This window comes from Microcaecilia unicolor, chromosome 1 (genome assembly GCF_901765095.1).
Source record: "Microcaecilia unicolor chromosome 1, aMicUni1.1, whole genome shotgun sequence".
Classification (NCBI taxonomy): domain Eukaryota; kingdom Metazoa; phylum Chordata; class Amphibia; order Gymnophiona; family Siphonopidae; genus Microcaecilia; species Microcaecilia unicolor.
In genome coordinates this window covers 91949383-91966377 of record NC_044031.1, presented here as the reverse complement: position 1 = coordinate 91966377, position 16995 = coordinate 91949383, and the positions used below count along the sequence as shown (strand labels likewise).

The following is a 16995-nucleotide window of genomic DNA, read 5'->3' as shown; positions in this document are numbered from 1 at the left end:
GAATCGCCAATACTTTTGCCAAGATCTTCACATCAGAATTAACTACTGAGACTGGGCAATACAAGTCACATTACAATTTATATTTTCCAGGTTTAGAGAATACTGTGATCCCAAGTCTCCAGCATGGAGGGAGGCAAATCCTCACCAGTACGCACACCATTAAGAATCTCTGCTATCAAAGAAGGCAGTTCACCTGCAAAAAGCTTATAGAATTCATTGGGTAGCCCATCAAGGCCAGGCGATTTACCTAAAGACAGGTCCTTAAGAGCTGCCTGAACCTCCTGTGCTGTAATTGGGGCATCCAGCCCAGCTCGTTGTGCATCTGTTAAAGTAGGTAAATTCTGAGCATTCAGGTATGCATCTATGGCATCAGGGTGAATAGATGAGTCATGAGTGTACAAGTTCTGATAGTACTGGTGAAACCTGTCACAAATCTGAGAAGACTTCAACAAAAAGGAATTAGAAGCACCTCTCAACTTCAAGAGAGAACAATCAGCCCTGGATCTGTGCAAATTGTGCACTAAAGTACGGCCTGGTTTATTAGTCCATTTATAATGATATTGTTTCTGCCTAAGGGTCAAAAATTGAAGTTGATCAGAGTAAATATTGTCTAACTGCAATCTGGCAGCCTGTAGTTCCCATAAAGTAGACATTTCCCAGGTTATTTTGTGATGGGATTCCAAAGAACAAATCTGAGAAAGACAGTGAGCTATCTCAGCACCAGCCTCTCAAGCCTGACGACTAGCTTTTTGAATAAAATACCTCCTGGTGACCACCTTCAAAGCATCCCAGACAATGCCAAGATAAGGTCCCAAATGCAAATGTATCTCTTAATAATCCTTCAAGTAGCACGATAGCCAGCTATAATCTACACATCACACAACAAAAGAGTATTCAGGGTCCATCGCTGGTCATGATCCTCCTCTCGTAAGGAGGGAATAATTGCCCATACTGGAGCATGATCAGAAATAGTAATTGCACCAATACCTGACAAACCTACACCCTCCAAGAAGGCTTTATCAAGAAAGATGTAATCCAAATGAGAGTATGACCCATGTGTATGAGAAAAAAAAAACTATAGTCTCTGACTACTGGATGTATAAGACGCCACATATCAAAAAAGACCAAGATCTTCAATCAAAGCTCCAAAACAATGAGACAAAGGAACATCCACCCCAGACACAACCAGAGTGATCAATATGCAGATGTAATATAGCATTAAAGTCACCAGCTAAAATCAATTTGCCTTGAAGAAAAGCTTGTAGAACTGTGCAAATTCATCGAACGAAAGTTAGCTGATAATCGTTAGGTGCATATGAAATTAGGTGCATATGAAAAGGCCAAGGTGACTTCAAAATTGTCTAGCAAAAGATGAATAAGAAAAATTACCTTCTGGGTTTCACCTTTAACACCTGTATCTGGACCTGGTGATGAATTAAGATAACCACTCCTCTTTTCTTTGATGCGTCCACTGCCGAAGCACAAAAAACAAGGGGATATTGAGGATGAGACAGATATTTTTCGTGAGATCTCTGGAGATGCATTTCCTGTAAAAATACAACATGAGGATTTTGATGGGGCAATTCCTTAAACAGGCTTCATCTTTTCTGTGGAGAATTTAAACCTTTGACATTTTAAGTTAAAATCTTCAAGTCAGCACACATAAAAGTTTATAAGCAGCATAGAAGAAAATGGAAACCCCATTGAGCAACTCCACCCAAATGGACTGGAACCCGCTGAAACACACTCAATTTCTAACCCACTTCCCAACCTGTAACCCCTTCTCAATATCCAACCCCTTAACCCTACCCTCACCCAACACACACCAAACAGATACCTCACACAAAAAAAACAGGTCCCTGAATGGGATATGGAGGTCCTAACCCACAATACCAAACCCTCCCTTCACCCCCCCCCCCCCCACTCACACACACTCCAAGCACACTAAATCATTTATAACTACCCCTGCCTTGAAACACATATTTAGAACCCAATTCATCCATTTATGAATCATCCATCTTGACCAGTAGGATCTTGATAACAACAACGTGTTAAAGAGAAACAGTAAAATAAATCACATTACTAATCTTGCATGAAAAAGTCACACTGAAGCAATATTAGAAGATATTTTAACCTTGCTAGGTATCTGCTGCCAAGTCTGGAGCTTCGCCCGGGTTATAGGTGCAACAGTACTTGGTGGGAGCATACTAGTCATGAGTCCCGCACCATGTAAGATTTTCCAGGCAGTAGCAACAGTACCTGCGCGTTGCAGTTTACCCTCCATATAAAAGCAAACTGCAAAAGGAAAAGCCCAACGATTTCGATTTTGATGGAGCAATTCCTTAAACAGTCTGTTTTTTCTGTGGATAATTTAAGCCTTTGACATTATAAGTTAAAACCTTTACGTCAGCACACATAAAAGTTCATAAGAAGCATGGAAGAAAATGGAAACCCCATTGAGCAGCTCCACCCAAATGGACCTGAACCTGCTGAAACACACCCCAGGCTGTAGCGACAGAATGTGCGTGTTGCAGTTTACCCTCCACATAAAAGCAAATAGCAATGAATGTGACTTACTCATGTCTCACCAATTCTTAGAAGTCACAGCAACATGGTTGGATGAATTGAGGCAATGGATGAAGCTGGATAGCTGCTATTTTAGTGGAGTAAGTGAAGGAGCTAAGGAGCTAAGCAGCCATTCGGCACTGTGACATCACTTTCTCTGACCTGATAGATTTTTTGGGGAGATACATTTTTTAAAATTGTTGCATGTACAATTATGTGGCTCATTAAAGGGTTATTTTTCCCAAATAGTAGATGGTGGGGTTAGGGTCAAGGGAGAAAGGAAGCTCCCAGGGGAGTAAACAGGACATTGGTTATAATTCTACCCAAACCAGGAAAGGATATGATGCTTATAGAATCATACAGGCAAGGCCCATTTCCCTTTTGAATGTAGATCATCTGAACTTGTCATCAAAACTCTTAGCTGTTAGGTTGGTGGAGGTGATTCCAAACTTAATAAAAGAGAACTATGTGGGTTTTGTCAAGGGCAGATATGTGGTCCATAATTTGCGAGAAATATTACTAGTTATGAAATCTGTAAAGTGTGCAACACAACAACACTCACCATTAGTTGTGATGCCAAAAGAACTATTGATCAAGTTAATTGGAAGTTCTTATTTCAAGTACTGCAGAAGTACGGGATTAGTGGGTACTTTCTAGCCACTATAAGGGCTTTATACAGTGAGCCCTAAGCAGTAGTCATTATTAATGGGATAGTCTCCTTGGATTTTACTTTGAGAAGGGGAGTGAGACAGGATTGCCCCCTGTCACTGCTACTCCTTTTTAAATTCTTTATTACAACATTTAAGAAGGAAACAGGGTGTGAAAGGAGTAGCGGTGGGTAACAGGGAGGTAAAGTATCTAGCATTTATGGGCATTTGGCACTGTGGCTCTTGTATGAAGACAGTTGCTGGTGGCGCCACATGCGTCTACCTTCTCCTACCTGAGCACACAATTCTGGAATGCGTTGCCACGAAACCTAAAAACGACGTACGAACAAGTTAACTTCCAAAATCTACTGAAGACCCATCTCTTTGGCAGGGCATACAACAATGACCAACAAACATGAATCCTATACAATTATCCAGAAAGGCCCCTACAATATTTGTCAAACTACTATCATCCTTTTTCTCATTATCATGTCACCCAAAACCTTTTGGTATTACTAAATGTACACTTTCCTATAATTCTTATATTTCTCTTAAATATCTTTTAATATGTTTACTTGTTATGATACTACCATGTTATTTCATTATCATGTACCCAAAACACTTCTGCGATTACTAAATGTATACTTGCTCATGTATTCCCACTATTCATGATGTATTGTAAGCCACATTGAGCCTACAAAGAGGTGGGAAAATGTGGGATATAAATGCAATAAATAAATGATATCTTTTTGATTTTGATTAATTCAGTGCAATTGTTGTGACAGATGCTGCATAAGTTTATGGAGTTTGGGAAACCATCCAAATTAAAGTTAAATTACTCCAAGTCAGAAGCTATAACCCCTTAATATTGGCAGGAATAAAACTTGGGAGGGCGGTTTTCCTATAAAATGAGCAGGGAACTCAATGAACTACTTGAGGATAAACCAAAGCTAACATTGATCTACTCCTCATGAAAACTAAGGCATTAATGCAGAATTAGATGCTGTTTACGGTTTCATTAACAGAGAGGATTTGTTTATATTAAACAATTATAGTTCCCAAGTGACTATAGGGTATGTCTACTAAAGGGCATTAAGCCCTAATGTATGCTTAGCATGTGTGAACATATTTACTGCTAAGTAAATTGAAATGCGTTGTGGTAACTTGTATGCGTATGCTAAGCACACAGTATTTATTTATTTATTTTATTTATTTTCTGGAGGGGGCATGCCAGGGAAGGAGAATGGGCATGGAGGCACTATCCAGCTAGTGTGTTTTGATTATTGTGCTCAGGTATGAAATATATGGTTTACACTATACAAGGAGAAATACAACTTTAGATAATTGTGTATGACTGATGTAATGATTGTCTGTTATTATCTCTAGTATGGATGTTTCGTTTGTGCTGTCCTATCATTAATGGATTTCATAGCTTAAATTACATTGCATGTTATTGTACATTTTTTGATGTGTAAACCGTTCTGGCTTGCTATGCAATAAGTGACGATATCCTATATAATAAAACGCACCTCCAACATTCTGAAGCTGACTGCATGGCTGAGGCATTCCTGCTCTCTGTATCCATCTCCTGAATTGACATCACGTACTTCCGGGTTTGTCACAAGCAGGAGTGACCAACCACACAAGGTTTCTCGGCTTCAGAACGTTAGAGGTGCATTCTATTAAATAGGATTGGTCAGTTCTTTGAAGCACAGCCAGAGCTCAGCGTCCTCCACAGTAACGCTCAGACACCAGAGAGAAAGGGGGGGCCTGACACCAGAGGGGGGGTATCTCTGTCACACACACACACTCTCTCTCTCTCTCACAGTCAGTCTTTCTCTCTCTCACTCTCATACACTGTCTCTCACACACTCTATGTCTCACACTGTATCACATTCACTCTCTATGTGTCACACAGTCACTCACACACTCTCTTGGTCTCATACAGTCAGTCTCACAGAGAGTCTGTGTCTCACGCACACTCTCTTGCACACACTGTATCTGTGTGAAACACTCTCTCTCACACTGTGTCTCATATACGCACTTGCACACACTCTCTCACACACACACTCGCACCCAGACTCACTCTCTCTCTCTCTCTCAAACACATACACTCGCACATTCACTCTCTCTCTCTCTCACACACAGTCACTCTCACATACACTCTCTCAAACATACACACTTCGAGGAAAACCTTGCTAGCACCCGTTTCATTTGTGTCAGAAACGGGCCTTTTTTACTAGTAGTAAATAAATAAACAATAAACTGGTTAGTGCATCCATAAAATGGAAGCACTTAGAGCCTCCTACATAGGCGGTGGTAAGTGCTCCCCTGTCAAATTTTTTCAGGTTACGCATGCTAATGCCAACATTAGCGTACGACCTGAAAGAGCAATACTGGAATTTGCCCTATTTCCTGGGTATGCTAGAAATGGGATTATTACTAGTGCACTTCAGTAGAAAAATGTGCTACAAATGTTACCTCCCCTTATACGAAAGGGGGAACTAACAGTGTTAAAAACTGCACTGGACAAATTTTTATGGAGGGATAAAAAATCTACGTGCATTTGCAGCTCCTAATGCAGTTGATATAATGGGGCAGGCAGGCCTTGAATAATATATATTTGTGTAAAATGGTTGTAATGTGAGACATACAAATTGCTTGGGAAGAGGGGGGGGTCACATGATGCTTCCTAGCTGAACGGATGTCCATCAGCACTGCTCCGCTCTGAACGCAGAATACTCTACAATATTATCTGTGTTTCCAACCCCCGATGTTTTGGGTTTTTTTTACTGCTTGGTTGCTTAAGAGCATAGGCAACGTGAGGGAAGCTCATTAAGCTCTCTGTGGAATTGCAGTGCGGTATGCCAGTAAGAACCCCCAAGGCCTGGTAAGGAGTGAGTGCAGACCGCAAGCCCTAAGATGGTGACCCAAACTAATTCCCTGGTGGTTACCCTACAAGCAGAGGTGGTCTTGGAGCTTACCAAGCAGCTTACTGCAGTTCTTGATGAGTGGCTCTCCAAACTCCAGGCTTCTGTTGATGATATTAAAGAAAATCTAGAATGTCAAGGTATGCGGCTACAGTAATGGAGGATTGCGTCATCCACCAGGAAGCTCACTCTGATTTCATGGAGGTCCGTCTGGTTGCTGTAGAGAACCAGTGCCAACATTCAATTGACTGATGATCAAGAAAATAGGAGCAGATGAAATAACATTTGAATTATTGACCTGGCTAAAATAGTGCATGATAGGGAACTATGGGACTTCATTGAAAAATGGCTTCCCACAGGATATATCACATTGGCATCTGGATCCTCCTGCAGCCATTTTGATGAAGTGTATGGCCAGTCTTCCCCGATGATGCTATGAGGTGAAACATGGATCTCCAGTCAGGACTTTGTGAAGTGTTCAGCATTCAGATAAGTGGTTTGCTTCATGTTTCATTGACATTATTTACTTTGCTGCTACTGTTTGGATACTGTTGCTGGGAAGCTGTTTGCTAGATTGGAACTGTGTTATCCTACTTTTTGTGGAAGATTTAATTGCTCTGCCTGCTGTAAAGACTTGAGTAGAGTTTTTTATGACCGATGACTGAAGGTGAGCCCTTTCACTATTTGCAGTTGTAGCTGTATGTTTGGAACTCTTGAGTGTTCTGAGGTCTTTATTCTCCACTATTTTTTCGGCAATGTTGGTTGGCTCTTACCTTGAAGTAGTACCTTCCTCAGTTGTATTTCTTATAGGTGGTAATTGGCATCACACATTATTATACTGTTGCCAAATTTGCTAGCTTTTCTAATTTCTGTTAACATAGCTTCATCTGTCTGATCATTCTGGTGGCCGGTAGTATAGCCCATGTATACTTCATTGGCTACCAGTACAATACAGGGCTAAATTTAAAACTCTGTCTGATCTTCAAGGCCCTGAAAAGAAATGGCCCTGAGTATCTGAAGAATAGGGATGATCCGCCACACACCGCCAAGGACACTAAGGTCCTCCCAAGGACTTTCACTAACTACACCCTCTCCAAAAGACATTACACGATGTGATACCCGCAAGCAAGCCTTCTCCGGAGTAGCCCTCACACTCTGGAATGCATTGCCTGAAAGGCTCCGCTTAACACAAGACTACCTCTACTTCAGGAAGCAAGTGAAAGCTTGGCTCTTCAACCAAGCCTTTAACGGAAGAAGTAACTAACTTGTTAGTCTCACTCACACACAAGAAGGATTGACTCGGGCTGCACATACTGCAGCGGGACATGTTTATCCACTCCTACCCTAGCTGAGATAATATTTAACCATCTCTCTGATCTCACGTGCAACTTTCTTCAAATCTATCACCTTACTTTCTAATTCTTCCTTCTTTCTTACTCATCTATATGTTACAACTTTGCCTTACCCTTCACTACCAATTATAATGTTCTAGTACATATTACGCATCATAATCGAAAATGAAAGACGCCTATATTTCGACCCAAATCGGGAGATGGGTGTCTTTCTCCCGTGGGTGGCCAAATCGGTATAATCGAAAGCCGATTTTGGGCATTTCCAACTGCAATCCGTTGCAGAAACGGGTAAAGTTGATGGGGGCGTGTCGGAGGCGTGGTGAAGGCGGGACTGGGGCGTGGTTATCTGCCGAGGAGAGATGGGCGTCTTTAGCTGATAATTGAAAAAAAAGGCGTTTTTAGCGCGATTTTGGGTCCCTTTTTCTTTTTACCCTTTTTTTTCACGAACAAGTCCCAAAAACTGCCCCAACTGCCCAGATGACCACTGGAGGGAATCAGGGATGACCTCCCCGGACTCCCCCAGTGGTCAGTAACCCCCTTCCACCAAAAAACCCCCATTTTATAAACTTTTTTTTCCAGCCTCTATGCCAGCCTCAAATGCCATACCCACCTCCATGACAGCAGAATGTGTTCTATCCTCTGACAGCCTTTCCCTGGTTCTGATGTGGCTCTCAGGTGAGTGTGACTCCTTTTTTGTTATGCGCACTGCAGAGACACATTAGCAATGCATTGTGGTGGGTGTAGGGTATTGGGCTCCGTGATTCCACTAGTTGTGGTAAATGCTCACGATGTTGGTAGTTGGTAGGCTGTACTCCCATGGTGCTTTTCCCCCTGCTTACTGGGTCAGAGTGTGCCCTGTTTTCTTTCCGGTAGTCCATGAGGTAGTGGCCATTTTTGTAAGCCAGTTTTAGATCCCTTTCATGTGTTAGTCACGTTACAGAACCTAGTTCTTACCTTGAATGTGGCTGAAAGAGGGCCTTGTACAGCATTCTGCCAGCTCTGACCTACTGCTAATCTCAGTACCAGGGAGAGTCGTTGCCAGTGGGGCACAACCTCTAATCTGCAGTTAACTATGAGTAAATGTGCTTATTCCAATAAAGGACGTTTTCGGAGAGATTAGTCTTCAGGTGTCAACTGGTGTGCCAAAGTTATATAGCAGCAACAAGTCCTAGAGGCCTGCGTGTATGCAGGTCCCTGGAGCACTTTTAGTGGGTACCGCAGTGCACTTCAGGTATGTGGACCCAGGCCCATCCACCCCCTACCTGTAACACTTGTGCTGGTAAATGGGAGGCTCCAAAATCCACTGTACTCACATGTAGGTGCCCCCTTCACCCCTAAGAGCTATAGTAGTGTTGTACATTTGTGGGTAGTGGGTTTTGGGGGAGGGGGGTTGGGTGCTCAGCACCTGTGGGAAGGGAGCTATGCATGTGGGAGCTTTTTCTGAAGTCCACCGCACTGACCTCTAGGGTGCCCAGTTGGTGTCCTTGCATATCAGGGGGGGGGGGGGGGGGGGGGGCAGTGTACTACGAATCCTCGCCCCTCCCATGACCAAATGGCTCAGATTAGGACGTTTTTGAGCTGGGCGTTTTTAGTTTCCATTATCGCTAAAAAAAACAAACACCCAGCTCAGAAACAAACAAATCCATGGCATTTGGTCCGTACAAACCGTATTATTGAAAAAAAAGATGGACGTCCATTTTTTTCGAAAATATGGGCTGTCCCACCTTTTCACGTACTCATTTTCGGACATAGACGCCCATGGAGATAAGCGTTCACATTTGATTATGCCCCTCATTGTGTTGTCATTGCAAGTAGTATACCAAGCCATACTTTGTATTGTTGTTTGAATATTTTTACTGCTCTAATTGCCTCCTGCTCATGTTTGATCTTTATATTCTTACTGTACACCGCCTTGAGTGAATTCCTTCAAAAAGGCAGTAAATAAATCCTAATAATAATAATAATCTTTCCCTTCACACATGGAATTTCTGTCCATAAGGATTTGATTGTTGCTGTTTCATGCAGAATTTTAATGTTGTTTGTCTCAATTCCCTCTTTAACATACAGCGCAACCCCCCCTCCAATTTGATCCACCTTATAATATACTTTATATCCTGGTATCACACTGTCCTATTGATAGTCCTCCTTGCACCAGGTCTCTGAGATACCTATTATATCTACCTCTTCATTTAGCGCTATCATTGTGTTTTCATTCAGTCATTCAAGTAACGGAAATCCAAGCACCTGCCATCAAAGTGCCATCAGAGATGCAGACTTGCATCAGTGACAACTTGGCACCACCTGAGAATTTTTAAACCAGACTCCCGCAGAAGACAAAGTACTGCTTCACTAGAGCCATCACTGAACCAGAAATTCTGTGTACTGTTGTCCGCTTCAGAGCCTCAGAGACTTTTTCTTTCTCTCTCTTTTTTTATGTTTGTTTTCTGTTGTCTGTTTCTCATTTCAGCTCCTGCGAGACAGAGAGAAGGAGTCATCTGGACAAAAAAGAGGCTGAGACTACAAGAAATGTGTCATGCAACAAAAAATCCAGTTTATATGGACTTGCATGCCTAAAATGTTTAGTTATTGGTAAAGGATTAATAGTTGTATCTACTGATACCAGGTGGGGAGTGTTTGACTCTATTATATGGGGCAGCTTGTGTTGTTATCTGTGTGTAACAGATTGCATGTCTGTATATTATTAAGTTGTATATATGGACCAGGTCCCTGCATTCTGCAGTCTTCTGTGATTAGCCTTTATGAACACCTATGTTCTGATCTCAATACCTTTTGGAGCTGTGTTGTTACTGCCTGTCCCTGGGCATGGTGGGAGGAGCAGAATTCCCCGTCCTCCAATTGCTCTTCTGAGGAGAATTGAGAGATACAGTAGCTTGTACCTAGGTCATAGATCCATTATGTAGAGGACTTGTTTTTTTTTTCCTCTCAGGGTAGTAATCCATAGTGCTTTTCCAACTGTGGCAGTTGCTGCTGCAATTTCTGTTAATACTGTCTTTCAGTATTCAGATTTCCAGTCACTGACAGTTCTTCCTCTCTGGGAGAGGGGATAATCACAGACATGGACTCACTCTGTATGTACAGAATCCTTAACCTGGCTCAACACAACTGTAAGTGATTTGTTTTATCTTGCCAGCAACTATATTAAATAAAGAATTGGATTAAACTTTGGAGTCTCCTCTTGTTAATAGCAGCCCCAGGTTTAATTCTATGAATAAACTCAATATATAACACTGACCTGAGGTCGAAGAATTACTCTAGATGACCAGCCTCTGCAGGGGGTGGAGAATGTACTGTAGTCCCCCATTACCAAGTGCCCTCCAAGACAACTTTTAATAAGCGGTGATCCCCACTGTGCTCAGCTGCAGGAGGTGTTGGCAAAGTCAAAAGTTAGTAGCATGTATTTCACCAGCAACATATGGGTAGTTGAAACACTACAGGCACCTATCTCTCCATGACAGTACAGTGGAGGCAGCTAGATGAGGCAGGGGTAGACACTAGGTATTGGGGGTACACCAGCAGCAGGGTACTGCTGGGCTGTAATGACCACTCAGGCAATGGATGATAGCCATACCTGGACCCATATCTTAGAAATAAGGGAAATGCTGGAAGGCTGACAGCTAGGCTATAAACAGAGGATCATGCTTCATGGCTTCTTTTTTTTTTTTTTCAAATAAGAGACGGTGGAATGAACATGGTTAAGGCAGTGAAGGACAGTAGCTTTCATTGTAGCAGATGCTTTGCATGCTTGCTGCACCAAACAGTAAGATACTCCCTAGGACTGAGGAGCAAAAGAAGCAGCAGCACAGTTCTGAAGGTACTAATCCAGATGTGCCAAAAATAAAAGGGTATACCTACTAGCGTGTGAAGGTGTACATAAACTGCATAAGAAGCAGGAAGCAGTAGGTGCACCTGCATACTAGCTCATTCAAAATATTGACACCATGGGATACCACTTATCTGATGCTGGAAAGGTTAATGGAGCAATGGTCAGCTGTTCGTGAAATGTTATTGGAGACTGAGGTGTAAGGATTGGATAAATATGACTCTCATCACTGAAGCCCTGAAACCCTTCAAGGATGTCATGGAGGAAAGTTCCTGAAGGACTATCCTGAACCTTTTCATCTCAATAATGAATATTATAGAGGCAAAGTTACAGTGTTTTCAGCAGCATCAGAGATTCACGGTGGAGGTTTTGGTGCTGGTGACTCCTTGCATGCTGAAGTAGAAAAAGGTGGAAAGTAAAACACTCAACAAAGAGAATTGAAGAAAAGAATGCCGCCACTTTTGTAGAGAAGGCTAGACGATATTTAATATAAAAAGTTTACTCATTTGTTTAGTGTACAAACTAAATTACTGATTACCATCAATAGGGGTAGTCAGGAAGCATTTCTTGATAAGCAATATACAAGTCAGAATGAATGATTAAAAACAAAGCAATGTACAGCAGAGAGAGAAATCAGAGTGCTTAAAGCAATGCTATAGACAGACAAAGAGAAATTCAAAATGCTTGCTTCCTCCTTGTTTTCCCTCTAGTTTTATACCGGGCCTCTGACTAATTCTCTCATACAACATTCCTGTGCAAGTCTCAGAATACCACAAACTGTTAATCATGTGCAGAACATCTGCTTTCTATTACCCCCCTACTTTTTAGTCCACAGACTTTCTGGAGCCTGCCTTTGGCTAATGTTTAATGTCCGTCAAATTTCTCATGCCTCAGGAGGGTTAGTGTTAAACCAGCTTGTTGTAATCATGGAGCCTTCCACTCCGCATTTTTCATACTTTTATTCAACAAATCTTTCTTTTGTTCAACAAATCCTCCCTTTTGAGGCCGGGTATTCCAGGACTCAAACATCTGTTTTAGCTTCAGTCTGTATCCTTACCTCCCTTCTAAATTTCCTCCCCCCTTGTTTGTGGCATTCAGTTTCTGCACGCTTTTTCAATATTTTTGGCTGACATATTAAAGTTCTATTTATTCTGAATTTCAGTTATCATTGTTATTTTAAAAGCATCCTGGCACATCTTTGCAAACATGCTAATACATGTTGCATTAAACAGATTCAATTGTACTAGGGTACAAAATTTATATCTCTTGAGGTATATAATTTATAGGACAGTGAGCTTCATCAAAGGGAAGTACACTGTCATTCATTCTTACTTTTCATTAGCTGATGTGGCATTAAAAATTACACAAATTAAAAGCATAATATTCATTGAATCAGTTGTTACAACATTCTGCGTGTAAGTGCACTTTATCGGGGGAATGTGTTCAGTTGTCATACTATTAATCAGACACCAACATGATGTCTGTGGGTACTTGTCCATAAGCAAGGCTTGCTTATAAATAGTCTCATTTGTCCAATGAAGGTTTTCATCATCTCTTACACAGGTATTATTGGGATAACAGACATGATTTTATCATTGTAGTCCCATATATCATAGCTGGCAAGGACAAGGATGATGTCAGTCAGTGGGCACATATGATACAATCAGTCAAATTCAACATCTTGGCCACTGTAACAAGTCTATTATCATATGTGTTCATTGTCCATTAACAAACAACAACAGTCCAATACCATCATGTTTAGGGACATGATGTTTGTTTATTCTTTGTCCATTTCAATGTTATTAATTCGTTGAATATCTGCTAAATGTATCCAAGAAGTATGACCTTCCAGACGGGCAGCGGTCTGAGTAAGGGCCGTGATAGCAAAAGGCCCTACATACACAGGATCCTTCCATGTTTTATGTGTAAAGTTCTTTCGTAGCACTAGGTCACCTACTTTAAAAGCACAAACATCATTAGTAGTCCCTGCCTGTGATGTTACATTTGTTCGGATCATATCACTTGTCAGGTTCAACATAGGTTGTAGCTTTTGCCAGTACTGAGCTGTGCTATCAGTACTTGCTGTCTGCATCGGGAAGAAATGACGTCCTGTCTGAATTTGGAATGGGGTCAATTTAGTACGCCCATTAGGTTGGGCCCTTATAACCATCAAAGCTAATGGTAACAAATCAAGCCAGGTATATGGTTTACCTGCTGTTTCCTTGTTTAAAGCCTTCAGTAATACTCTCAATTTAGTTTTTAAAATACCATTGTAGCGTTCCACCAAACCATTGGAGGTGGGGCGATACACTGATACTTTTCTGTGTGTTAAACCCATAATCGTTGCCATTTCTTTCAAAACACTGTTATTAAAATGTGTCCCGTTATCAGAAATTATTCTAGATGGACACCCATGTCTTGGCATAATATGAGTTACCAGGCATTGTACCACTTCATGTGCTGTCTCCCTTTTACATGGAAATGCTTCTACCCACCTTGAAAAAGCATCCACCCAAACTAACAAATACCTTTTTCCCTGCACTGGAACAATCATATCAGTGAAATCCATATACCATTCTTTTGCTGGGCCTTCTGGTATTGGAAGTGTCCCAGGCGATATTTTAGGACCTCGTTTAGGTATGTTAATATTGCATACCATGCAATTTTGCACAACCTGTTGAATCAGGTTATCAATTTTTAAAGTCCAAAACCTTTGTTCAAACTGTTGTCTCATTGTTTCCTTATTCCAATGCATGGTTGCATGCCACTCAGCCAATACCTTAATCGCCTGGCTCATTGGCATACAAGGTAATCCTTCTTCTGCATTAAACCATTCACTTCCCAATTTCGTACATCCTCTCTTCAACCATTTTTCACTTTCCTGTCCCTCTGGCTGCCACAATTCAATCTTATCTACATTCGTAAGTGGCCCTTCCTGTGTCTGTCTAGTATTATACAAAATCTTTTCACTTTGCTTAACCACCTCCGTTGCTGCTGCATCAGCCATTGCATTACCTAGTGCCTCAAAGGTTGGCCTTTCAGTGTGGGCCGGGGTCCACACAACTGCAGTTTTTCTACCTTCACGTTCCCTTCTTGCCAAAATTTCAAACAGCCATTTCCAATATGTGTAATGTTGTAAATTTTTACCTGCACTGGTTATCATCCCCCTACGCTGCCATTTTAATATATGATACTGTAGTGAACTTGCAACGTAACCACTATCAGTATATATAGTGACATTTTGAGTCATATCAGTGTGTTGTAAGGCCGTAATAACGGCTAAAAGTTCAGCATGCTGTGCAGTCTGGTTAGGAGGGGTTTTATATTGTACTTGCATTATCTTTCTTAGATTCTCATCTACCTGCACGCAGGCAAAGCCTGCAACAGTCCTTTCACAAGCTCCATCTGTAAACCATATTAACCCATCAGATAAGGGTTCAAAAGTAAGACAGTGAAATGTAGGGATTTCTATAGTATCGATCTCACCCTCTAGATTGACAGGAAAAAGCAGATCTATCTTATTTCTCTGTTCTTTAGTTAATGGTATTATTCTTATATCTTGTCCTAAAAGTACTGCTTGATATTTTCCAAATCTAGTGGCTGTCAATGCCGTCTGGCTAGGGCTCAACAGCGTTTTAATCGTGTGGTTAGTATGTATTACAATAGGAACAAAAGGCATTTGTGCTCTCCATTTACCTACTGCAGCCACTATAGCTGTCAGTAACTTTGGTATTTCTTTCATTCCCTTTTCCACATGATTAAAAGAGCCTGACAAAAAAGCTACTGGTGCATTTACTTCATTGTTTTGATTAATCATAGCTGCCCAACTATTTCCCATGTCTTTTACCCACAAATGCACAGGTGATTGGATATCTATTACTGCTAATGGTCCTGGGGATAACAAATCCCTCACAATCTTAGCCAGCACTATTTTATCCTGTTCTTCCAATACAATTAGTGTATTCTTTGGTGTAGCTGCGGGCAGTTTCAAATGTTTATAAAGTCTCATTACTTTTTGTGTATAATTTGGTATCCATTGTCTGCAGTAATTTAACATTCCCAAAACAGCACGTAACTGGGTAACTGTTTGCGGTACCGGAGTTTCATTTAAAATAGATATAACTTCCGGTATAATGACCTTATGTTCTGCTGAAACATTTTGTCCTAAAAAGGTGACAGTAGACTGAGCTATAACACATTTTTCCCTGTTACATTTATATCCTAACTCTCCTAATAACAAAAATAATTTTGTAGTCCAATCTAGGCATTCTGCTTCAGTCTCAGCAGACAGTAGAATATCATCTACATAGACAAACAATGACACCGTGTCAGGCAAGTGACTCCTGAAATCCTTTAAATCCATCATTAGTTGTTTTGAGAATACCGATGGACTATCAGTAAAGCCTTGAGGCATCCTAGTCCACCTGTATGCCTCATTCTGTACTATAAATGACGTCAAATCCCTAGACTCTGGATGAAGAGGTATTGAAAAGAATGCATTAGACAAGTCAATAACAGTGTTATATGCATATATATTCTGAGTGTGCAAAAGTGTAGCAGGATTTGCACAAATCGGAAATTGATTTTTTGTAATCTCATTTAGCTCTCTTAAATCATGTACTATCCTTACATTGTTTTCCCCTTTCGGGACTGGAAACAATGGGGTATTATACGGGGATACTGAAGGTTCAATAATACCACATTTCAATAATTTATCAATGTGCTCCAGGGTTTTGGATACTAATTTAGGTCGTATGGGGTAAGGGTCTTGCTTCGGCCCCTTTGCCCCTTCTATTAATTCTATCTTATGGGGTTTTGCATTTACAGCTAGTCCATATGGTGAATCACTTGTACTCCAAATATGTTGTGGTAATTCTTCCATAACCCTTACTTTATTTTCATTATTCAACTGTTGAACCATGGTGAGCAAACTTGGTATTTCTTTATTTCCAAAATCTAAACACAATCCTAATTGAGACAACAAGTCTCTACCACACAAATTTACTGGGCAATCAGGTGCCACTAAAAAGGGTACCACAGCCTCCCTTGAACCGTGCGGTTGGCATTCCAAGCGCACCAGAGTGGGTTCTGTTAGCCTTTTCTTTGTTCTATCCCCGTAAATCCCACTGTTGTTCTATACTGATTTGAAAGCTTAACTCCCTGCGGTTTTGCACACAACACAGAGGTACTCGCCCCTGTATCTATCAAAAATCTCACAGGAGTTCCATATTTGCCAATTGTCAATGTAATAAAGGGTTCCCTTGTGTCTAATCTGAAAATCATTCCCTCCTCCTGACACTGGTCTGCTTCCAGTCAATAGCATTGGTCTGAAATATTCTGCCAAGTTGGAAAAGCATTTACAGTGCCTTGTCTCTGTACTGCAGCCCCTGGTCCCTGTGATTGCGTCACTGGCTGCTGTATTGCAGTCTGCGGGGCACTCACAGGTATCCCTACTACTTGTGGCATTAATCCTTGCTGCGTCTGCATTTGTACTTGGGGCATTCCTGCATTCTGATAACATTCTGAAGCATAGTAACCATATTGCTGACAAATCATATTGTTCAGAGGTTATTAGAGATTTTAAATCACCTCTTCTATTAAACCTACACACAGAACTAGCTAGTGACTAATTCAAACCAGATGATCTCTTAACACTGCAG

At 41.2% G+C, this 16995-nt stretch overlaps 1 protein-coding gene across 3 annotated transcripts in view; it reads left to right on the top strand.

The window, feature by feature from the left end:
* Positions 1-10639, top strand: part of CREM (cAMP responsive element modulator) — a 443843-nt gene extending 433204 nt beyond the window's left edge. For 2 of the 3 annotated variants that reach the window (XR_003941665.1, XR_003941664.1), the window contains one exon: positions 9962-10639. The gene's annotated coding sequence lies outside the window, so the exon portion shown is untranslated. Of the gene's footprint in view, positions 1-9711 lie in introns of all 3 variants that reach the window. The other variant, XR_003941662.1, reaches the window with a different exon arrangement.
* The last annotated feature ends 6356 nt before the right edge of the window (positions 10640-16995 follow it).